We start from the raw sequence: 26,638 nt of genomic DNA on the forward strand, positions 1-26,638 counted from the left end.
TCGATCTTGTTGGTTTATTTATTTTTTATCCATTCTGATACCCTACATCTTTGGATTGGAGCATTTAGTCCATTTACATTCAGAGTTACAGAAAGGTATAAATTTAGTGCCCTTGTGTTACCTGTAGAGTTGGTGTTTCTGGTGATGTTTTCTGGTCCTTTCTAGTCTTTGTTGCTTTGGGGTCTTTTTTTCCCCACTCAAAAAGTCCCCCTTAAAATTTCTTGCAGGCCTGGTTTAGTGGGCATGAACTCCTTTAGTTTTTGTTTGTCTGAGGAACTCTTAATCTCTCTTTCTATTCTGAATGACAGCCTTGCTGGATAAAGTATTCTTGGTTGCATATTTTTTCCCATTTAGCATGTTGAATATATCCTGCCATTCTCCTGTGGCTTGCCAAGTTTCTGTAGACTGATCTGCTATGAAACTGTGAAACTAAATGGACCCATGCATGCTTGGAAGCAAGGATCTTACAGCAGGGAGGAGAGGGGTGGCCTTTCATGCAGTGACAGGAGGGCAGCTGCTAGAAAGCCCACATCCCAACGCAGAGTCTATCTCCACTTATTTCATGTGGCTGTAGTCTGGCATCTTTAGGTCACTTTCTTGAAAATTTCAAGTTATCAGGATGTCACCCAGCCCTCCACAGGGATGGGTCTCTGTGAAGTTCTGGAGGGGTCAATGGAGCTGGGAGTAGCTGTCCCCAGATGCCCCCTAAGATGTGCTAAGCTCCATGGGGTGGGGCAGATGGGGGGGCAGCCACCCTGGACTAGCCCTACAAGAAGATTCATCAGGGCTGTGCCTCCCCCTTCCTACAAAGCTATCCAGGCTTCACAGTGCTTTGCCTCTCTGGCCACCTCGAGAAGCTGCCTACTGGGTCTCTGACCTACTCTGGCCGCATGCTCTTAGGTGACCTCACCTCTGGGTTTGGCCCAAATGCCAGCTCCCTGCCCCGCCTCCCCCCACTCCCAGGCTCTGACTATCCTGGGGTCGGTAGGGGTGGGGGTGGGGCTGGCACCCAGAAGAGAGTCACCAGGGTGGCCTGGATTTCAAGAGCCTTCGCCCAGAAAGCTTTGTTCTAGGCAAGCTTTCTCCAGACAGGTTGAGGGGAGGATGCCAGGAGCCAGGAAGCCAGGTCCAGGGAATTCACCAACTTATCCCAGAAGGTCAGAGATACTAGCCCTGGGGCCAGGCCATCAGCAAAACATTCCTGGGACAGGGTGTTGCAGGTAGTTAGGCCATGGCAGAGCCGGGGCTTCACCTGGTCTTTCCCTCATGCCACCCAGTGACAAAGCTTCCTGAAGGGCAGGGCAGTACCTACAGGTCCCAAGGCATCCACTGAGTTCAGGTATGGCTCCAGCCCTCCACGTGTACTAAGCCCTTATCACCATCCTGCCCCTGGACCATCTCTAGTCTCCAAGCTGGTGTCTTCATCTAACTTCTACCCCTCCAGGCCCTTCCTGAATGCTGTCACCTCCCTCATACACCTAGAACAAAGGTCAGCAAACTAAATCCAGCCCACCACTTGTTTTATAAATAAAGTTTTATTGAAACACAGTCATAGCCACTCATTTATGAATCATTTATGGCTGTCTTTGGGCTACAACTGCAAAATCAAGTATGACACTATTGGTTTGAAACGCTCTCAGGAGCCTCCTGGTGTAATCTGAAACTGATTCCTTTACTCAGAGGGCAGGGAGAGACTAAAGAAAGAGGCAGGCTACTCCAGGTTGGTAGGTGGCAGGGGTTTTTTATTTATTTGTTTGTTTAAGACTTTTATTAATGGGTGCTTGCCGTTTGTTGACTTTTTTTAAAAAAAATCAAGTTGTAAATTTTTATCACAAATTAAAAGTGAGGTTCTTAAAAATCTCAACTTGACCAGATATGAGACAACTTAAAAACCTTTAAAAATGTATTGAGAAAAACCAGGCTTAAAAAAAAAAAAAAAACACGTTTGTCATTACCAAAAAAAATGTCTTTAGGTAACAATAATAAAAAGCCCATGCTGCATAGATAATGCAGAGAGTTCTATTTATCTGGTCAATGGTCAAAAGGCAAGCACTTAAGGTCTTCAGCTCCAATCTTTTGTTCATTTCTTATTGCTGGAATTTCATCTTCATTTCTTCATGTTGGAGGACTAAACCGGATGATGGTAGAGATGGTAAGCCGGCATTTGCTCAGCCTCGGAAGCGGACGAATTCTCAGCTGATGGATCCGCTCTGTCTCTTTGTCATCTTGTGGTTTAAGGTTTTCAGGGCGTCTGCCTCGGTAACTGAAGTTGCAGCGGTACCGACGTTGAGGTGGCTGCTGACCTTGGGTCTCATCTCCTTGATTTTCCTTATCTTCCTCATTGTCATCCTCTCTAGGCTGTCTTTGGCGAGGAGACCCCCTGCGGAATTGTGGTCTATAACCATACACATATTCGGTCTCACTGGTCTACCTTGTTCTCCTGCACCCTGGTTGTCTGCACCCTCCATCACTTCTCCCTGCACAGGATGGTTGGAATACTGTGGTCGCCGCCCAGAGGGTCTCCGCATGTAGTGGAAGGTGGGAACCGTCACCCGTGGTAGGGCCAGCGCTGTAGGGCCTGGCCTCGGGAGCACTTTCCGACCCCTCGCTCTTTTGCCCCCTCCCACTAATCTGGTAATTCTGCTGGGAATTACGTGGAGGACCCCTGTGACGTGGATAGCGTCTATAACGGTTCCAGTCTGCTGCATATTTACTGCCTCGCCCTGGAACTCCACCAGGGCCTGTCACATTTGCTGCCCCCGCACCCTTTTCTCCTTCAGCCACATCAAACTCCACAGTCTCTCCATCTCCTACACTGCGAAGGTACTTCCTGGGGTTATTATTTATGACAGTCTGGTGTACAAATACATCTTCCTTGGTGTCATTCTTGTTGATGAAACTATATCCATTTCTTACAATGAACCATTTTACTGTTCCCAAAACCTTCCTTGCGATGACCTTCTTGTCCCCACCAGCAGGTGCCGCGGATGTGAGGCCGCCCGGGCCGCAGTTCCCCGCGCCGCTCCCTGTGCCACGGCTGGCAGTGTAGGCAGCGCTGAGGGCGGGGGCAGCGGGCGGCTGCTGGGTCTCTGCCTCGCTGTTCATGGCTGCTGTGATGGTGACTGGGGCCAGCGGCGGCGGCTGCGGCTATTCCCGGTGTGTGACAGTAACTAGGCCGGCGGCGGCGGTGGGGCGGCTCAGGGCTTTCTGGGGTCCGCTCTCCGCTCCCACTACCAACTGAACTCGGTAGGTGGCAGTTTCAATAAGCAAAGGGAACTTACATACAAGGTTTTTCTTGGGTGGCAGCAAAATTAATGGATCCCTGCCCCCACTCACCAAATCTTAAAAGTTAACAAAGAGATTTAACTGGATTCAGACCAGTATACCATACAGGTGTTCTCAATATCACATCATTACCTTAAGGCTGTGTCCTTGGAGCAGACTCGGGGAGCAGGAAAGGCAACTACAACCCACATTCCAAGGACAGAGGAGGGTGAGAAGCCTCTGAGAGCCCTGGTCCAGCTCTCAGATCAATCAGCAATCATGTGTTTCCCATGACATTCCCCAACAGGCACTACCTGTGACAGAGATAACATAGTCCAAAAATCCTAAAGTGTTTACTCTCTGGCCCTTTACAAAAGTTTGTCAACCCCTAATGTAGACTGTTTCACCACACAGATTCTCCCTCAAGCACCCCCAGCATCTCCCAATGAACACAGGATTTGTGGCCCAGAAGCAGGCCTTCTGAATTCTGACCCTTTCTCCACCACTCTCTGCACAAACTTTCCCTTCCTTTCCTGCATATGAGATTGTCTAGGCCTACACTTTGCAAGAACAATTCCTTTAATGTTATGCGTTGGTTGTGTGGCCTATGAACACGCGTGTGACCAGGCTGTGAATGTGCATGGTTCTTTCTAAGCAGTGCTGAAGGTATCCTTGAATAAGTCAGCATCATTATTCAGCTCCTCATCTAATCCACACATTAATAGAAAATGGAAGGATTCCCTTGGAAATTATTGTCTGGGGGAAAATCAATTATTTACAACTCATATTCAGTTAAGTAATCATTCTTAATGCCTAGAGAGATTTCCTGGTGGGGCTCATGCTAATGCAGTAAGGTAGATGGTCACATCCACAGCGCCTGCTTTGACAAATCGAGGGGAAGTCTCCATTATACAGACCATGTCCAAGCCTGAGCTTGAAAAACAATTGCATCTCACCTTCTTGCTCTTCCCTGTCACAAGAAAGGACATACCCCATGCGGTAGCTGCCCTGCAGTCAGGGGCTAGAAGAAGGAGACATTGGGAGCAAAGCTGAACAGAGCCAAACAGCAGCAACCACCCTCAGCACCAACATATAACATAAGCAAAGTAAGTATGCTTGCAAGTCACTAAGACTGTGAGTTTGTTATGCAGCAAAGTTGACTAATAGAATTATTAGGATTTTCCAGGGTCCTTCTTACACAACCTTAATCCTTTGATGACCTCAACTTTTATGCTAACATCTCCAAAATTTATTCCTGAGCTCCAAAACTATCATCTGCCTACCAGTTTTCTTCCTAGCAAGTCCTAGAGGCATCTGAAGTACAACAATCCCAAAACTCATCCTCTTTCCTAAGATACTGCTTTCTCTTCCTAGGATTCCTGTGGCAACTTGCATCATGCCTATTTAACCTTGAACCACACTTCCCAGATCACTGACCCTGGGTAGTTCCAGGGTAGCATACCCACAGAACACATTTTGTGGAAGATTTAGAAAGTATAGCTAAAGAAGCAGCCATGTGCTTTATGCTTCAAAGTTGATACAGGGCCAGCTTCTCTTGCAAGTTGCAAGTACAAGTCAGATGGTGGGGCCCTGGGGACTCACCCAGGAATATGTAGGGGGTCTGGGGTCAAAGCAGGGAGGCAGTCCTGTTTGTGCATGCAGAACTATAGGTACTGGAACAGCGCTTATGAAGGGCACTGAGTCAGACCTGGGCATGCCTAATCCAAGGGACAGAAGAGGGTGAGGTTTGTGATCAAGGTCATCCCAGAGCAACAGGTGAGAACAGAGAACTTAACAGGGTCAACATAGAAGAAAAGTACTCTCAGAGCACAGAAGAGGTCAGATGGTGAGCCACACAGGCTGCGGAGCTGGGGGGAGTGTGCTGTGCTGAGTGGTGACAGGCTGAATCTCAGGCGGGTTTTCCTCAAGGACACCGGATGATCTTGTCCCAGCACATCACCTCCCTGGTTCTTTGGATTTCCCCATGTGTAATGAGAGGAGTGAGACAAATGATAGCTCTCTCAAGTCCTTTTAAGTTCTGGCATAAACACTATAATTTTATGTTTTGCAGTTCCTTCTACCAGCTGTTTTTGCATTTTCTAAAAGGAAATCATTTGCTTGTACTTTTTTCCTTCTACTGCCCTCCTTTCCACCACAACCCTGTTTTCAGAATTATGCAAACTGCATTTGCCACCCAAGGTGAAGCTGATTAAAAATGCTAAATGAGACCTTAATGGAGTGTCTACCACCATTTCATCTTGCTTAACACTAGTGAGCGACCATCCGTCCTCGTGCAGAGCTTCCTGCTCAGATCCCAGACACATGCCATCATTAACAGTGATTAACAGGCACAGGAAAAAATCATGTTTAAAGGTACATGGTGAGCACTAAAATTACTGATTGGTAGCATGATTCTGAGAGTCTTGCAGAGACATTGCCTCCCTTTCCCCTTCCTTTACCCCCCACAACCACACAAACTTTTATTAGCATAACTTTAAATTTCTAGTACTCACTTCAGTGGCTAGAAAATTCAATAAAAAGCACACCCAGGGGGCTTTCTCAAAAATCCTCTTTATTTTATAGAAGAACTGGTTTGAATTATAGCAAGAAAAATCTCAGCTACAGAAAAGAATCAGCAATTCAACAATATTAGTTTCTAGGAATTCAATCAAAATGACACCAAAAAAAAAAAAAAGTGCAAAAAAAATGCAGTTGACTCTTAGTGTTTGACTGTTCTTGAAAAATCTTTTTCCTGGCTTCTGTGTCATTTCTTGAAATCTATCTTCCTATATTTTCCATCTCCCAAGCTGCTTCTCAGCCTCCTCCATTCTCACTCCCTGGGCCTTGACTACAAAGGACTGAGCTATTCAAGATGCCATTCTGTCCCCCATTTCTCCTTCTAGATGCCTTGCTCTGGCCAACACCAGCCACAGACACCATCTATATGCCAGAAACTCATCCATTTATGTGCCCAGTACTAACTTCATCTGTGGCCTCCAGACCAGCTGACTGCCATCCCACCCAACCTTGAACTTTCCTCTTTGGTATTACAAAAGTACAAAACTTGGCATGTCCAGCTGAGCTCATCTTGTTTCCCATACCAGCTAGGTTCTTCTCCAGCATCCACATCCCAGTGGAGCCTCCATCAATTCAATCACACAAGCCAAAACCTAAGAACATCTATAATTGTCCCTCTCCTTCCTCATCCCATGGCCAGGCCATCATTGAGTCAATAGGTATTGGCTTCTAAATCAGATAGATATATATATAGATGATAGGTAGATGATAGATGATAGATAGATAGAAAGATAGACAATCTCTTAATATATATATTGAATTTTGTTCCATATAAGTAGTGAATATACATCATTTTCAAAAAAAAAAAACATATAATCACAAAATTTAGTCATGTATAAAGCCAAAAAATAATGTCAAATAATTCCCTAAAGCAGAAATCATATGAACCACAATCATTAGCCATGATGCAGTAAAATACGGACCTCAAAAGCCTAGGCCTCCAAAAAAATTTATTAAATCTAAAAATTTAAATATATTATTTACAATATATTATATATATTTCTCAGGGGCAACTGCGTGGCTCAGTCAGTTGAGCATCTGACTCTTGATTTTGGCCCAGGTCATGATCTCAGGATCCTGGGATGGAGGTCTATGTTGGGCTCCCCACTCAGTGGGGAGTCTGCTTGTCTCCCTCTCCTTTTGCCCTCCCCCTCCCCCACTCACACATGCTCTCTCTCTTTCACTCTCTCAAAAATAAATAAATAAGTCTTTTAAAAAATAAATATATTTTATTTACTCAGGCTAAAAAGAAATCAAAACTGAAATTTAAAACTATTTAGAGGAATAACAATGTAGGACTACAGAACAGAACCTACAGACATAGTCAAAGAGGCTCTCAGAGGAAGATTCATAGCCATGAGTACATTATTAGATGTGAGAAAGATCAGAAATCAATGAATCAAGTTTTTCATGCAAGAATGTGGATTAAAAAAAAAAAACACAGTAACAAAATAAAGCCAAGTATAACACAAGATATACACCTATCCCTGATCCTACAACTACAGAAGGGAGTCCATGATAACACCAACCAAACAATGACAATTTACCTAGGAATGCAGATATAAAGATCATAAAATATGCACAACTCAAGTCTAACAATTACCAAGTGCTATCCCTGAAATTCAAGGATAATTACTTACGTGTTGTCTCTTCCCATATTCCTGAAGTAGAGCTCAGAACTATGGTGCAGGTGCATGACTCAGACCATCTGTGAGAACCTTGAGTTTGGAAGTGAGCATTGCAAGAATACCACCCCACTCGGGAAGTAAGGAGAAAACTGAAATGCAGAAAGTATTTCTGCAAGGTGGGAAAATCGGCATGAATTCTCTGGTGCCATTAGGTGACCAACCAGCCACCTCAGGAAAGGGGGCAGGTGTCTTTGTTTCTCAGTTTTCCTGATATCTTCTTCATCATTGCACTTCAGAGGTGTCAGGGACAGGAAGGCTGACCTGAGCAGGCCTCTGTGTACCTTCCCTGCAGGTCAGAACACCCGACGTTCATGTGACCGGCCAGGTGTAGCCTCTAAGTGCCCACAGCCATGGTCACACATCAGGCACATGACCTGAAGGGAGAACTAGGCTCAGAGCCACCACAACTGGTCTTTAACCATCCCTGTGTCCTTTCTTAAGCCCCATTTCTGGATGCTCAGTTACTTCACCCTGCTCCTAGTTACCAGTCCCCAGTGCCCAATGCCATCCAAGCCTGCCATACTAGGCAAGCCAGTGATGACCAAAGGGTGGGGGCAGGGGTGAGTGCAGCCTGAGAACCTGATGTGCAGGACAGGGGACTGCCTCTCCAGGTTTTCAGACGGCCAAGCAGAAACTGGGAAATAATTTATCTTAAGGAAAGAATCAGATCACACATTTACCTGCCAGGACAACAGGCGCCAGAGTAGAGGAAAGGAAGGGCTTGTCCTGAGCCTTCCTGCTTCTTATCATGCCTCAACATAGACCCTAGGGGTAGGCCTGGGTCCTAGAAGGAAAGAATGTGTGAATCTGGCATCTCATTACTGTCCAGATACGGAGGAATCCAGCAGTATTCAGCTTCAGTACCTCTGGATACAGCAGGCTGGGAGATAGTGGGCCCTCGAGGGGAGACATCCCTCCATGTCAGGAGCTGACTGGTCAGGACAGACATCTCTGGGTATGAGCAGCAACAGTGCTTTTGGCAGGAACAATGGTAAAGCTATCATGACCCTGAGTGTTGCCAAGGGAAGAAGATATTTGTCACCCAAGCCAAAGCAGCAAGAAAGGAAGTTGTAGCCCAGAGGGGCTGAGAGAACCAGTTCATGACATCCATGATATGTCCCTGGGATTCCCAGAACTGTCTGGGGCTGAATTGTCATAGTCTGGACATGGACTGAGTCAGGAAGTACAGATTCCTGACTGTTGATGGTTGCTATATTTTTTAATAAGATATTTGCAGGGAGGGCTAACATTTAGTTCCACAAGCTCCAGAGCCCAGTGTCTTCACAGTGGGGGCTCAGCAAAATCTTGCACAATGGACAAATAATCAATGCTAAGGTGACCTTAATGAGACTGTAATGCTTCCTATTTGTGATGCTCTTCATTAGATAAAGAGCCTGAGCCTTCATGCTTTCTCATTAGATGTTAGGTGGGGATTATTAGTATTTTTGGGGTAAGGAAACTGAGGCTTAAGGCAATCTAAGGCTTACCTAGGGCCACTCAGCTAGTGACTGTGGGAGGAACTCAAACCAAAGTCTCTGTGGATGAGCATATCTTGGTTGTTGTAAATAATGCTACAATAAACATAGGGCTGCATATATCTTTTCAAATTAGTATTTTTGTTTTCTTTGGGTAAATACCCAGTAGTGGAAATACTAGATCAAATAGCATTTCTATTTTTAATGTTTTGAGGAACCTCCATACTGTTTTCCATAGTTGCTGCACCAATTTATATTCTCACCAACAGTACACCAGGGTTCCTTTTTCTCTACACCTTTGCCAACATGTATTATTTCTCGTCTCTTTGATACTAATCATTCTGACAGGTTTGGGTGATATCTCATTGTGGTTTTCATTTGCATTTCCTTAATTAGTGACGTTGAGCATCTTTTCATGTGTCTATTGCTCATCATAGATGAATGGATAAAGATGTGATATCTATATAATGGAATATTACTCAGCCATAAAAAAGATAAAATCTTGCCATTTGCAACAACATGGATGGACCTACAGGGTATTATGCTAAGTGAAATTAGTCAGACAGAAAGATAAATACCATATGATTCCATTTGTATGTGGAATCTAAAAAATAAAACAAATGAACAAGCAAACAGACTCTTAAATATGGAGAACAAACTGGTTGTTACCAGAGGGAAGTACAAAATAGGTGAAGGAGATTAAGAGGTACAAACTTCCAATTATGAAATAAACAAGTCACAAGACGAAAAGTATAGCACAGGGATATAGTCAAAAATATTGTACTAATGTTGTATGGTAACACTCACTGTGGTGAGCATGGAAGAATGTATAGAATTGTCAAATCACTATGTTGTACACCTGAAAGTAATATAACATTGTATGTCAACTATATTTCAATTAAAAAAAACAAACAAACAAGTCTCCTGGCCAAGTCTAGACTTCTGACCTCCACCCCCATGGAGCAAAAGTGCCCTGAGCTAATCCTCAAGAAAGCTGTGAGCATGTTTAGAAATGCTGTATGGGAGAGTGACATTGCATGTTATATGTCAAAGACTTGGAGAAGTCCTGAAAAAAGTAAACTTCTTAAATATTTCCCAAAGTTTTTAGAACAGCAAATGATTTTCTTTTTCTGCAATCCCCACTAATAGCAAGGGAAAACAATGTGGAAGTGTCCTTTACTAAAAGTGAAACTAGCTCACCTTGAGGTGAGCTAAATCCCAGCCTGGGGATTTAGCATTTCAATCATCCCCCAAAACACAGAAATGCTCTATGTTGGGAAGTAGAATCAACCAGCTGGAAGGGATAGGCAATTGTTTTTTGGATAAATGCTCCTTAAAACAAACATCTGCCTACAAGGAAGTCCTGACAGCCGGTCCTGGGCAGTGGGAGAGCTGGAGTGATATGGACCCCCAGGGTAAAGAGGGGCAGAGCCCTGGGCAGAGCCTGGGCAGAGACTCCGGTCAGATTTAGGGATCCTCAGCTCATCCCTCACTCACATCAGGCTTTAGCCAAGTCTTAACACATCTGGGGCTCAGATTCTCCATAGGTGAAGAGAGAAATTCTCCACTCTCTGTTGATGCCCACAAATATGGTAATGAGTGAATATTTATTAAGCTTCTATTTGTAGAAGAAACTGTAAAGGCTGTTCTCAAGGAGCTTTAGCCTAGGAGAGAATAGTCAGATGCAGTACATCCTAAAGAACAATGAAAGACAGATGCTTGGGAACCAGGCAGAATGCCAGGTGTGGCCAGAGGCCTTACTTTGGAACAGGTTGCACGACTGTCTGCTTGAGTGCAGCTTTTGGTTGGGAGCTAGTCAAAAGAGGACAGACTTCAAGGCTGGGAGAGACTGAGGTTAGGGGCAGAACGGGGGCATCCCCAAACACCAGGTCTGAGAGCCTTCTGGCCAATGTTGTGCAGCCCCTGTAGTCAGGAAGAACTAATCTTAGTTATAAATCATCATATTGGTAGGCAAAATGAAGGCACCAATCCCATATAGGAAAAATAAAAAGCAGGCAGGATGAATATAGAAGACTCTCATCCTGGCTGTGAGACATAATTCATGATAGATTACATTTGGTTTTTGGAATAAAACTTCAACATGCGGCCCAGCCATTTCATTGAGCTGTGTACTACAATATACACAGAATATATTTACATTCCTTACTCCCCATCTTCTCTGGGCTAATAATTTCTTATGTGAAATAATCTGCCTCTTAGCACTTCTTCCTTGCTTCTCAAGAATACCTCTCTAAAAGAAATAGAGCCAGTGCACACATGAGCTTGAAAACTTAGTTCTGTTCCCAAAACCCTAAAAGATGTATCCATTGCCAATTCCTTTTTACTAACAACAAGTCAAAATGTTGACTGGTGTAGAAAATGAGCATTATAGAATGAAAAGTACCATGTACTTGGGTGGGTCCCAGCTTCTCCAAACCTATTTCCTTCTCTATATAGTTGGATTCATACTGCCTGCCCCTTCTACCCATGGAGTTCCTACAAGGATCACATCCTAGAGCACTCCCGCTCATTTTTAAACCATCACACACGGGGAAAGTGACTTTTATTATTCTCTAAACATATAAAAAGTACACACATACATGAAGCTGTTTGTGTTAATGGTACATAGTATTATTTTCATTAAGTGAATTAAATTAAGTCACTATTAAGAATTAAACACCCTAGGAGCTGGTTCTTTGAAAGAGTTAATAAGATTGATAAACCCCTGGCAAGACTTATCAAAAAGAAAAGAGAAATGACCCAAATAAATAAAATCATGAATGAAAGAGGAGAGATCACAGCCAACACAAAAGAAATACAAATAACTATAAGAACATATTAGAGCAACTATATGCCAGCAAATTAGATAATCTGGAAGAAATGGATGCATTCCTAGAGATGTATAAACTACCAAAACTGAACCAGGAAGAAATAGAAAACCTGAACAGACCTATAACCACTAAGGAAATTGAAGCAGTGATTAAAAATCTCCCAACAAACAAGAGCCCAGGGCCAGATGGCTTCCCAGGGGAATTCTATCAAACATTTAAAGAATTAATACCTATTCTTCTGAAACTGTCCCAAAAAACAGAAATGGAAGGAAAACTTCCAAATTCATTTTATGAGGCCACCATTACCTTGATCCCCAAACCAGACAAAGACCCCATCAAAAAGGAGAATTACAGACCAATATCCTTGATGAACATGGATGCAAAAATTCTCACGAAAATACTAGCTAATAGGATCCAACAGTACATTAAAAGGATTATTCATTGCGACCAAGTGGGATTTATCCCTGGGCTGCAAGGTTGGTTCAACATCTACAAATCAATCAATGTGATACAATACATTAATAAAAGAAAGAACAAGAACCATATGATCCTCTCAATAGATGCAGAAAAAGCATTTGACAAAGTACAGCATCCTTTCTTGATCAAAACTCTTCAGAGCATAGGGATGGAAGATAATACCTCAATATCATAAAAGCCATCCATGAAAAACCCACAGTGAGTATCATTCTAAATGGGGAAAAACTGAGAGCTTTTCCCCTAAGGTCAAGAACATGACAGGGATGTCCACTATCACCACTGCTATTCAACATAGTACTAGAAGTCCTAGCCACAGCAATCAGACAACAAAAAGAAATAAAAGGCATCTGAATCAGCAAAGAAGTCAAACTCTCACTCCTTGCAGATGATATGATACTTTATGTGGAAAACCCAAAACACTCCACCCCAAAACTGCTAGAACTCATACAGGCATTCAGTAAAGTGGCAGGATATAAAATCAATGCACAGAAATCAGTTGCATTTCTATACACCAACAACAAGACAGAAGAAAGAGAAATTAAGGAGTCGATCCCATTTACAGTTGCGCCCCAAACCATAAGATACCTAAGAATAAATCTAACCAAAGAGGCAAAGAATCTGTACTCAAAAAACTATAGAATACTCATGAAAGAAATTGAGGAAGACACAAAGAAATGGAAAAACGTTCCATGCTCATGGACTGGAAGAAAAAATATTGTGAAGATGTCAATGCTACCTAGAGCAATCTACACGTTTAAAGCAATCCCTATCAAAATACCATCCACTTTTTTCAAAGAAATGGAACAAATAATCCTAAAATTTGTATAGAACCAGAAAAGATCCCAAATAGCCAGAGGAATGTTGAAAAAGAAAAGCAAAGCTGGTGGCATCACAATTCCAGACTTCAAGCTCTATTACAAAGCTGTCATCAAGACAGTATGGTACTGGCACAAAAACAGACACATAGATCAATGGAACAGAACAGAAAGCCCAGAAATTGACCCTTACCTCTACGGTCAACTAATCTTTGACAAAGCAGGAAAGAATGTTCAATGGAAAAAAGACAGTCTCTTCAACAAATGGTGTTGGGAAAATTGGACAGCCACATGCAGAAGAATGAAACTGGACCATTTCCTTACACCACACACAAAAATAGACCCAAAATGGATGAAAGACCTAAATGTGAGACAGGAATCCATCAAAATCCTTGAGAACACAGGCAGCAACCTCTTCAACCTCAGCCACAGCAACTTCTTCCTAGAAACATCGCCAAAGGCAAGGGAAGCAAGGGCAAAAATGAACTATTGGGACTTCATCAAGATAAAAAGCTTTTGCACAGCAAAGGAAATAATCAACAAAACCAAAAGACAATGGACAGAATGGGAGAAGATATTTGCAAATGACATATCAGATAAAGGGCTAGTATCCAAAATCTATAAAGAACTTATCAAACTCAACACCCAAAGAACAAATGATCCAATCAGGAAATGGGCAGAAGACATGAACAGACATTTTTTCCAAAGAAGACATCCAAATGGCCAACAGACACATGAAAAAGTGCTCAACATCACTTCGCAGCAGGGAATCCAAATCAAAACCTCAATGAAATACCACCTCACACCAGTCAGAATGGCTAAAATGAACAAGTCAGGAAACAACAGATGTTGGTGAGGATGCGGAGAAAGCGGAATCCTCCTACACTGTTGGTGGGAATGCAAGCTGGTGCAGCCACTCTGGAAAACAGTATGGAGGTTCCTCAAAAAGTTGAAAATAGAGCTACCTTATTACCCAGCAGTTGCACTACTGGGTATTTACCCCAAAGATACAAATGTAGGGATCCAAAGATGTATGTGCATCCGATGTTTATAGCAGCAATGTCCACAATAGGCAAACTGTGGAAAGAGCCAAGATGTCCATCAGCAGATGAATGGATAAAGAAGATGTGGTATATATATATATTTACAATGGAATATTATGCAGCCAATCAAAAAATAATGAAATCTTGCCATAAACGACGTGAATGGAACTAGAGGGTATTATGCTAAGCGAAATAAGTCAATCAGAGAAAGACAACTATCATATGATCTCACTGATATGAAGAATTCTTAATCTCAGGAAACAAACTGAGGGTTGCTAGAGTGGTGGGGGGTGGGAGGGATGGGGTGGCTGGGTGATAGACATTGGGGAGGGTATGTGCTATGGTGAGTGCTGTGAATTGTGTAAGACTGATGAATCACAGACCTGTACCTCTGAAACAAATAATACATTCATTATATGTTAAAAAAAAAAAAAAAAGTAGGAAGGGAAAAAATAAAGGGGGCGGGAATCAGAGTGGGAGGCGAACCATGAGAGACTATGGACTCTGAGAAACAAACTGAGGGTTCTTGGGGGAAGTGCGGTGGGGGTATGTGTTAGCCTGGTGATGAGTATTAAAGAGGGCATGTATTGAATGGAGCACTGGGTGTTATATGCAAACAATGAATCATGGAACACTACATCAAAAACTAATGATGTAATGTATGGTGACTAACATAACATAATAAAATAAAATTAAAAGAAAAAGAATTAAACACCTACTTTTGTAGAAAGGCCTGGGAAAGAATCAGGATGGAGGATAGAAGTGAAGAGTTTGATTGTGGTGGTGAAGAAGAAGACAGAGATTGAGCAGCAGGTGAGACGCAAAAGAAGTGCCAGAGGAGCAGGTGCCTGTCACCCATTGGAGGGCTGGTGCCTTATCCTTCAGTCCCACTGAGGAAGCCCCTCCTCTCCATATTACCTCATGGCTGCCCTCACCCACATGTGGCTGCAGGGCCCAGTTCCTCTCCCATCTCAGGGCGAGGCATTTGGGTGCCCCTCTCTGGTTCCCCAGTCTCTCCCTCTCCTCTCAATCATCCCCATCAGTGAATGTGTTCTGGGGTCTCCCATGAAAAGCAAACCACTCCTAACAGATACTTCTGCATTTATCTTCTTTTTTTCTTTAACAAAACTTTTCAAAAGAATTATCCACACTCTGTCTCTCCTTCCTCTCTCCCACTGGCTCTTCCGCCTTCTCTAGATGAGCATGAGCTCCAGTGCATTTGCCCTTTTATGTCTGTATTGACCTTTCACAATGACCAACATGGTCTCCTCCTCAAATTCTCTCTTCTCTTGGCCGCTATGACACCATTTTATCTGTTTCCCCTCTTCTAGCTCTGACCACTTTCAGCCTCATCCTGTATGCACTGTCCCTTTCCATGAAATGCCCTTCTGTCAGTCTTCCCATCACCTCAAAGCCATTGCTCCTGGAGGTCCCTCTGCCCACAGTACAGCTCTTTACATCCCTCAGGACCTAACACATGGAGACCTTCCCTGACCCCACTTCCTAGAGCAGTCTTTCCCCTATTTTTTGCTCAGTCACATTACCCACTTATGTCCACCATAGCATAGTACATAACTATCCTTTTTATATATATTATTCAATTGTTTACAATATGTCCTCCTACTAGGAGGTAAACACCATGAAGGCAGGAGCCTTATTTGTCTTGCTATCAGTTATACCCTGATATGGTGTAGGAATACAATCATATTCACTGAATGGATGCATACATTTATTTATGAAGTCACAAGTAAGAGCCGCATATCAATCCACATAAGCTGGGTTGTGCTAAAAGGAATAAACAAGCCCCAAATCTCTCAGGCTCAAAACAATAAAAGCATACTTTGTTGCTAACATTACAAAGCTATTGTATTGTGTGTTTGCAGGGTAGTCCTTCTCATTGCAGTCACAAAGGAAGCTCAGTGGACAGCCAGCAGGCCAGAGGGAAGAGGAAACCCTGGAGGGTCACAGAGCAGCAGTAAAATATCCCAGCCCCAAGTGGTGCATGTCACTTCCACTTAGGACTTACTCCCCAGATCTGCATAGGGGAATGCCAAGCATGAGAAGATGAGGACCAGCCTTCTGTGTGCCTGGAGGGAAAGACAAGCCAGACATCAGAGAAGCAGAGGACTGCCACAGCCACTAAGGGGACACTGGGAGGAGTCAGCCAAAGAGGTGAGAGAAGAGCCAGAAAGAATCCAAAAGGAGGTGGTCAATAATGCCCAGTTCTGCAGAGTGCATCTGCAAGTCTCCATTGCACTTGGTGACTCTAGCACATGAAGTTCCAGGGGACTGAAAACAGAAGCCAAACTCAGTGGGTTGGGCCAAAGGGAGGCATGAAGAAATGGAAGCATGAGAATAGGCAGAACTTTAAGGAAGTGTGATTGTTAAGGAGGGATTGAGGCAGTAATTAGAGATAGACAGAATGAAAGCAGTAATTTCTTAGGCCAAGAGACAAGCAGGTATGCACTATGGGACAGGTTAGAGACCAAGAGGACACAGAAGAGATGGGGAAAAGATGTGTCTCTTCTGCAGGACTTGGGGTGGGAGTGGACAGAGGACAGTGAGGGGGAGGGTGCCTCTGACAGGTGGATTGGAAATGGGACAGAGATCCTAAGAGCTCTGGGGGACCCTGATAAGACTCTGCCTATTTTGTCAGCTATTACAGAATTATTATCCCATGCTCTGCTAACTCGACAAAATCAGAAACTGCAGTTGTGAGAGAAGGAGGCCCAGATGACAAATAACTGTTAAAAGAATTTTCCTGGGTCAAGTAATTATTACCCCACCAGAGATGGGAAGAATTAAAAGGAGAAGGGCACTGCCAACAGTAATCAGAGCACAGATACTGAGAAAAAGAGGTAGACACATGTCAGGAAAGGTGGTAGATGGAGTGGTCAAAGGTCAGTCCCAAAGGTGGGAGGCCAGGTAGGTGGGGTCAGCAGAGAGCCAACCACCACTATCCAGGTCAGCATGGAGGCTGGCAGTGACAGAGCAACTGGCTCTTGTTTGACCAAGAGTCAAGGTCAAGGTGACTTTAATAACTGGGTAGGTAAAAGGATCTTAAAAATAAGACAATTTTCTTGGATGTGACATAAAAGCTAAAGAAATCACTCAACAGAGGACATGTAAACAACAGAACTTAATCACCAAGAACCTGGTCAGAAAAGGTGTTCCTAAAAGTGTAGAAAAGTAGAGGTGTTGGGGGCAGAGGAAGTGCGGGGGTTAAGGAGCCAGGCCTAACCATACAGCTCAGATGCACCTGAGTCCATGGGTGGGGACAAATGGGACACAAGAAACTGAGGACATTTACCTCTCACCCCTTTGCAGGCACACCCTCATGTCCTCTAAGGGGCCTGCTATGCTCAGGGCTGCCCTGGTAGCACTTCCCAGAGGACTGCTTCTCAGAACCCTGTCCTGGTTACCAAGGACAGACAAGAATCCTCCAGTGCCTCCATCCTAAAACTCCTATGTGAATGAATCTCTGTGTTAAAAATTGTTTTCTTAGGTGAAGAAACTTTGGCAGTCACTCACAAGTGTTCTATAGGAGATAGACACCAGCTAGCTGATGGATGTTCCTTTATAAGGAATTGGAGGCTTTTTGTGACTGTTAGCATATAGTTTTAGACAACACACATGCACGTGCACATCTGTGGGTTTTTTTTTTTAAAGATTTATTTATTTATTTTAGAGAGAGAGTATGAGTAAGAGTGGGGGCAGAGGGAGAGAGAAAATCTCAAGCAGACTCCCCACTGAGCACAGAGCCCAGTTGCAGGGCTCTATCTCACAACCCTGAGATCATGACCTGAGCTGAAATCAAAAGTCAGACGCTTAACTGACTGAGCCACCCAGATGCCCCCCCCTTTTTTAAGATTTATTTATTTATTTTTATTTATTTATTTTAGAGAGAGAGATGCATTTTTTATTCTTGAGCATCATAGGGGCAGAAAGGTGGGAACAGAAGAGGTAGGTAGAAAAAGTCAAGCCCACCACCACTCTGATTTTTATAGATGTGGAAGAACTAAAGTAACTGCAAGAATGCTTGCTTTTAAGCAATGACAAGGATTGAAATTCTGAGGAAAATGCATATATTGTGTTTTCATACATTTTCAATATTCATTAATGGTACAGATTAGTACTGGGCTTTGTTAATTTTCCTTCCCTAATGCCAAAGTACACTGTGAAGCTTCCACTGCTAATTCTACCTTAAGTAATTACATTTCTCAACACAGAAACAAAATTTTAAATTAATAATCATAGCCTCGAAATCTCTATGATAGGTAGAGCTTTTACTTAGACTAAGAGTTAGCTACTCCAAGATAAGGACTTTTAAAATGGGAGGGGCTTGAAAGGGGGGAATAATAGCACATAATATTGCTTCAGCCCTAAATTAGGTGTTTTATGTACATTATCTCATTTCATGTCTTGAAATGAGCTGGTTAGATAGATATTAATAATTTATTTGTTTCAACATAAGAAAATCAATCAGTGTAATAATACACTACATTAATAGAAAGGGGGGAAGGGGGACATGATTATGTCAATGACACACACACAAAAAAACATTTGACAAAAATCTACCCTCCCATGATAAAAAAAACCTTCAGAAAACTAGGACTAGAAGAGAATTTTCTCAACATGATAAAGGGCATCTATGAAAAACCCACAGCTAACATTATATTCAATGGTGAAAGATTGAAAGCTTTCTCCCTAAGATCAAGAATAGGACAAGGATGTCCACTTTGATTACTGCCATTCAACATTGTGCTGAAAGTACTAACCAGAGCAATTAGGCAAGAAAAATAAATTAAAAGCACCAAAACTGGATGGCAAGAAGTAAAACTATCTCTATTCACAAATGACATGATCCTATATGTAAAAACAAAACAAAACAAGAATCCACCACTAGAGCTAATCAATTAATTTGATGATGTTGCATGTTACAAAATCAACACACAAAAATCAGCTGTGTTTCTGTATACTAGCAAGAAAAATTTGAAAAGGAAATTATTAAAATAATTTTATTAACAGAAGTATCCAAAAAATAAAATAAATTTAACCAAGGAATAGATGTAACCAAGGAAATAAAAGACAAGTACACTAAAAATGATAAACATTACTGAAAGAAATTAAGGAATGCCTAAATAAATGTAAAGTATTCTCCATTCATGGACTATAAGATTTAATATTGTTAAGATGTCAATACACCCCAAAGTGATTTACAGATTCAGTGCAATCTCTATCAAAAGCCCAATGAATCAGAGAGGGAGACAAACCATATGAGACTCTTGACTCCAGGAAACAAACTGAGGGTTGCCAAAAAAGAGGTGGGTGGAGGGATGGGGTAACTGGGTGATGGGCATTAAAGAGGGCACATGATATGATGAGCACTGGGTGTTATACATAACTAATGAATCATTCAACACTACATCAAAAAATAATTATGTACTATACAGTGGCTAACTGAACATAATAAAAAAATCAAGAAAGAAAACAAAACAAAACAGAACAAAAAACCAATGATGTACTATACATTGGCTTATTGAATTTAAAAAAAAAAAAAAAGCCCAATGGCCTTTTTTGAAGAAATGATAAAACTTATCCTCAAATTCATATGAGATTGCAAGGAATAAAAAATAAAACAATATTGACAAAAAAAAAATTTGGAGGACTCATACTTCCTGTATTAGTTTGCTTGGGCTGCAACAACAAAATACTACAGACTGTGTGGTTTACATAAGAAAAATTTATTTTGTCACAGTTCTAGAGGCTAAAAGTCAAAGACCAATCAGCAGGACTGATTTCTTCTGAGGCCTTTCTCCTTGGCTTGTAGATTGCTGTCTTCTCCCTGTGTCTTTGCATGCTCTTTCCTCTGGGCATATTTGTGTCCTAATCTCTTTTTCTTATAAGGACACCAATCATGTTGGATTACAGCCTAAACTAAGATGAGATCTTAACTTAATCACCTCTTTAAAGGCCCTAACTCCAAATACACTCACATTCTGGGGTAGTGGGAGTTAGGACTTCAATATATGAATTTGGAGAGGACACAATTCAGCCCATGACACTTCCCAATTTCACATCTTACCAAAGCTACAGTAATCATAATAGTGTGGCACTGGCATAAGGATAGACATATATAAATAGAATAGAATTGAGAATTGAGAAATAAGCCCATACATCTGAGGTCAATTAATTTTTGACAGGCATGTAAGACTATTCAGTGGGGAAAGAATAATCTGATATTTCATTTGCAAATATCTTCTCCCATTCTGTAGGTTCCCTTTTACTTTTGTTGATTATTTCCTTTCCTGTGCAAAAGCTTTTTATCTTGATGAAGTCCTAATTGTTCATTTTTGGTTTTGTTTCCCTTGCCTCTGGAGACACATTTAGGTCTTTCATCCATTTTAAATTTATTTTTGTGCATGGTGTAAGAAAATGGTCCAGTTCCATTCTTCTGCATGTGGCTGTCCAATTTTCCCAACACCATTTGTTGAAGAGTGTCTTTTTTCATTGGATATTCTTTCCTGCTTTGTTAAAGATTAATTGACCATATAGTTGCAGGTCCAACTTTTGGGCATTCTTGACATATTGACAATATTAAATCTTTGAATTTGTGAGCAGGAGATATCTTTCCATTCATTTTTTTTAATTTAATTTTATTTTTTTTTTGTTAGTCACCATACAAAACATCATTAGTTTTGGATGTAGTGATCCATGATGCATTGTTTTCATATAACACCCAGTGCTCCATGCAGTACATGCCCTCCTTAATACCCATCACCAGGCTAACCTATCTCCCCAGCCCTCCCCTCTAAAACCTTCAGTTTGTTTCTCAGGGCCCATAGTCTCTCTTGATTCATCTCCCACTCCGATTCCCCCCGCCCATTTTTCCCTTCCTTCTCCTAATGTCCTCCATGTTATTATTATGTTCCACAAATAAGTGAAACCATATGATAATTGACTTTCTCTGCTTGACTTATTTCACTTAGCATAATCTCCTCCAGGCCCATCCATGTTGATGTAAAAGTTGGGTATTCATCTTTTCTGATGGCTGAGTAATATTCCATTGTATATATGGACCATATCTTCTTTATCCATTCATCTGTTGAAGGGCCTCTCAGATCTTTCCACAGTTTGACTATTGCAGACATTGCTGCTATGAATATTGGGGTGCATATGGTCCTTCTTTTCACTACATCTGTGTCTTTGGGATAAATACCCAGTAGTGCAATAGCTGGGTCATAGGGTAGCTCTATTTTTAATTTTTTGAAGAACTGCCACAGCATTTTCCAAAGTGGCTGTACCAACCTGCATTCCCACCAACAGTGTAAGAGGGTTCCCCTTTCTCCACAACCTCTCCAACATTTGTTGTTTCTTGCCTTGTCCATTTTTGCCATTCTAACTGGTGGAAAGTGGTATCTCAATGTGGTTTTTATTTGAATTTCCCTGATGGCAAAGATGATGAACATTTTTTCATGTGTCTGTTAGCCATTTGTATGTCTTCTTTGGAGAAGTGTCTGTTCATATCCTCTGCCCAATTTTTGACTTGATTATTTGTTTTTTGGGTGTTGAGTTTGAGAAGTTCTTTATAGATCTTGGAAAGCAGCATTTTGTCTGTAGTGTCATTTGCAAATATCTTCTCCCATTCTGTGGGTTGCCATCCAAACCTCACTCAAAAAAAGTAGAAAAGTCCTGAATTCACCAACTAACTTTACACCTTAAAGAACTAGAGAAAAAGCAACAAACAAAGCCTAAGCCATGCATTAGAAGAGAAATAATTAAGATTAGAGCAGAGATCAATGAATTAGAAACCAGAAACACAGTAGATGAGATCAACAAAACTAGAAGCTGGTTCTTTGAAAGAATTAATAAGATCGATAAAGCACTGGCCAGACTTATCCAAAAGAAAAGAGAAAGGACCCAAATTAATAAAATTATGAATGAAAGGGGAGAGATCACAACACCAAGGAAATAGAAACAATTATTATAAACTATTATTAATAACTATATGCCAATAAATTAAGCAACCTGGAAGAAACGGATGCCTTCCCAGAAACCTATAAACTGCCAAGACTGAAACAGGAAGAAATTAACAACCTGAATAGGCCAATAACCAGTAGCGAAACTGACGCAGTGATCATAAACCTCCCAAAAAACAAGAATCCGGTCCTGATGGATTCCCTGGGGAATTCCACCAAACATTCAAAGAAGAAATAATACCTATTTTACTGAAGCTGTTTCAAAAAATAGAAACAGAAGAAAAGCTTCCAGATTCATTCTATGAGCATTACCTTAATCCCCAAACCAGGCAAAGACCCCATCAAAAAGGAGAATTTCAGACTGATATCCCTGATGAATATGGATTCCAAATTTCTCAACAAAATCCTAGCTAATAGGATCCAACAATACAATAAAAGGATCATCCACCACGACCAAGTGGGATTTATCCCTGGGATGAAAGGGTGGTTCAACATTCGCAAATCAATCAATGTGATAGAACACATTAATAAGAGGAGAGAGAAGAACCATATGGTCCTCTCAATTGATGCAGAAAAAGCATTTGACAAAATACAGCATCCTTTCCTGATTAAAACTCTTCAGAGTATAGGGATAGAGGGAACATTCCTCAAGTTCATAAAATCCATCTATGAAAAACCCACAGTGAATATCATCCTCAATGGGGAAAAGCTGAGAGCCTTTCCCTTAAGATCAGGAACACGTCAAGGATGCCCACTCTCGCCACTATTGTTCAACATAGTACTAGAAGTCCTAGCAACAGCAATCAGACAACAAAAAGAAATAAAATGTATTCAGATTGGCAAAGAAGAAATCAATCTCTCTCTTTGCAGATGACATGATACTTTATGTCGAACATCCAAAAGACACCACCCCCAAATTACTAGATTTTTATATGTTGATGTTATGCCCTGCAACTTCGCTGAATTTATTTAATAACTGTAGATTTTTTGTGTGGATTCCTTACACATTCTATATATAGAATCAAGTAACTGTGAATAGGTTTAGTAATCATTGATTTTATGTTGGTAATTATAAATTTTACATTGCTAAGTGATTTTTTTTTTTTTTTTTGTCTCTTGTTAAAGAGTATTGAGCTTTATGCTGGAAGGTAATAAATTTTCTTAAGGATAATATTGAGCCTGTAGAGGCTTGTATTTGCCTTTCTTAGTGTATCTAGATTAGTCTTTCTTAGCCATGGTTTCTAATCTGAACCACAGAATGCAAAAAAAAAAAAGTTTTTAGTGAATTTTTTTCTCAATTTCCTGATGATAGTAATAACTACTAACATCTTAGATACATAGAATGGAGAAATGAAATTCATTATGTACAATGGATGGTTTGGGGCATTAGCACTTAATTCTCTTGAACAACCTCAGTAGGAGATTACAAAGAATTTATCAAACTCAACACCCAGAAAAACAAAAAACCCAGTCAAGAAATGGGCAGAAGACATGAACAGACATTTCTCCAAAGAAGACATATAAATGGCTAATAGACACATGAAAAAATGTTCAACATTACTCAACATCAGGGAAATACAAATCAAAACCACAATGAGATACCACCTCACACATGTCAGAATAGCTAAAATTAACAACTCAGGAAATGACAGATGTTGGCTAGGATGCAGAGAAAGGGGAACCCTCTTACAATGTTGATGGAAATGCAAACTGGTACAGCCGCTCTGGAAAACAGAAGTTTTTCAAAAAGTTAAAAATACAGCTACCCCATGACCCAGCAACTGGATACAAACACAGTGATTCGAAGGGGCACATACACCCCAATATTTATAGCAGCACAATCCACAATAGCCAAAATATGGAAAGAGCCCAAATGTCCATCAACTGATAAATGGATGAAGATGTGGTGTATATATATACATAATGAACTCAGCCATCAAAAAGAATGAAATCTTGCCATTTGCAACAATATGTATAGAACTAGAGTGTATTATGCTAAGTGAAATAAGTCAGTCAAAGACAAATACCATATGATTTCACTCATATGTGGAATTTAAGAAATAAAACAGATGAACATAGGAGAAGGGAAGGAAAAATAAAATAAGATAAAGGGACACCTATGTGCTTAATCAGTTGAACATCCAACTCTTGGTTTTGGCTCAGGTCATGATCTTGGGGTTGTGGGATTGGGCCTGCATAAGGCTCTGCACTTAGCATGGGGTCTGCTTGTCCCTCTCCCTCTCCTTTTGCCCATCCCCCTGTTCACTCTCTCTCTCTTTCTCTCAAATAAATAAAATCTTAAAAAATAAAATAAAATGAGATTAAAAACAGAGAGGGAGGCAAACCATAAGAGATTATTAACAATAGGGAGCTAACTGAGGGTTGCTAGAGGGGAGGTGGGTGGGGGAGGGAGTAAATGTGTGATGAGCATTAACGAGGGCACTTGTTGTAATGAGCCCTGGGTGTTACACACAAGTGATGAATCACTAAATTCTACCCCTGAAATTAATACTACACTGTATGTTAACAAATTACAATTTAAATAGAATCTTGAAAGAAAAAAAAAGATGTTCATTAAAAAAAAAAAGAGGAATACCCAAAATATATCTAAAGATTCAATAGGATTTTTTTGCAAGAATATACGAATCCTGGGTGCCTGATGGCTCAGTTGGTTAAGTGCCTGCCTTCAGCTCGGGTCATAATCCCAGGGTCCTGGGATCGAGCCCCACATAGGGCTCAGCTGGGAGTCTGCTTTTCCCTCTCCTTCTGCCACTCCCTCTGCCGCTCCCTCTGCTTGTGCTCTCTCTCCCTCTCTGTCAAATAAATAAATAAATTCTTTAAAAAAAAAAAAAGAAGAAACCAATCCTAAGATTCACATGGCATTGTAAGGAAATCTAATAGTCAAATAGAATTGAAAAAGAAGAGCAAAGTCAGAGGACTCACACATCTCAATTTCAAAACTTACAACAAAGCTATAGTAATCAAAATGGTGTCCTGCTGGCATAAGGATAGACATATAGAACAATGGAATAGACTTGAGAATCTAGGAATAAGCCTATATATTTGTGACCAGTTGGTTTTATCAATGATGCCAAGACAGTCACCCTAAGGAAAAAGAATAGGCAAACAAGTGGTGCTGGGACTAGACCTCCATAAGCAAAAAAAATGAAGTTGGACCTCTACCTCACAGTATATACAAAAATCAACTCAAAATTGGTCAAAGACCTAAATATAGTACCGAAGATGTAAAACTCTGGGATAAAAACATTGAGGTAAGTCTCCATACCTTGAATTTGACAATGTACTCTTAGACATAACTTCAAAAACAGGAGCAAAAAAGAAAAAATGATAAATTGGATTTGTCTAAATCAAAAAATGTTGTGAATCAAAAAACATTATCAAGAAAGTGAAAAGACAGTCTAAACAATGGGATGAAATATTCGTAAATCATATATTTGATAGGGTCTATTATCAATAATAAAGATTTCTCACAACTCAGCTACAAAAAGACAAAAAAAACCCAGCTAAATTACAAGCAAATAACTTGAATATACATTATGCCAAAGAAGATATACAAATAGCAAACAAGCATTAATTAAGGAAATGTAAATCAAAACCACAATGATACCTCTTCATACCCATTAGGTTGGCCATAAAACACACACACACACACTCACACACACACAATAACAAGTGCTGGTAAGAATTTGGAAAAATTGGAACCCTCATATATTGCTGGAATTGTAAAATACTGTGCAAAACAATTTGGTGCTTTCTCAAAAAGTTAAACAAAATTACCATATGACCTTGCAATTGGTATATGCCTAAAGGAATGTAAATACATATTCATACACAAATTTGTACACAATTGTTTATAACAAATTGTACACAAATGTTTATAACAACACAAATCACAATAACCAAAGGTAGAAACAACCCAAATGTCTATCAATGGATGAATAGCTAAACAAAATGTGGTATATTCATGCAATGAAATACTATTAAACAATAAAAAAACATGACATACATGCTACAGTGTGGATGAACCTCCAAAACATTATACTAGGTGGAAAAAGCCAGACACAAAAAGTCACATATTATTTTATCCTATTTATTAAATACCCAGAATAGATAAATCCTAGTGGTAGGACACAAATGCAATTTCCAGGGGCTGAAACCTGAAGGCAGGGAGGAAAGGGGAACAATTGCTTAATGGGTATGAGGTTTTACTTTGAAGTGATAGAAACAGTTTGAAACTGGATAGAGGTGGTAGTTGAACAACACTGCAAATATACTAAATGCCATTGAATTGTTCACTTTTAAAAAATGGTTAATTTTATGCTATATGGATTTTATCTCAATAAATGAAATGGGGATGGGTATTAAGGAGGGCACGTGTTGTGATGAGCACTGGGTGTTATACACAGCTAATGAATCACTGAACACTACATCAAAAACTAATGATGTACTATACAGTGGCTAACTGAAC

The 26,638-nt window shown here is 40.8% G+C and overlaps 1 pseudogene; it reads right to left on the minus strand.

Moving 5' to 3' along the window:
- Positions 1-2,128: 2,128 nt before the first annotated feature.
- Positions 2,129-3,105, minus strand: LOC116633663 (annotated as a pseudogene).
- Positions 3,106-26,638: the final 23,533 nt, after the last annotated feature.

The sequence above is a fragment of the Phoca vitulina genome, unplaced genomic scaffold, assembly GCF_004348235.1.
Source record: "Phoca vitulina isolate PV1807 unplaced genomic scaffold, GSC_HSeal_1.0 scaffold1, whole genome shotgun sequence".
NCBI lineage: Eukaryota > Metazoa > Chordata > Mammalia > Carnivora > Phocidae > Phoca > Phoca vitulina.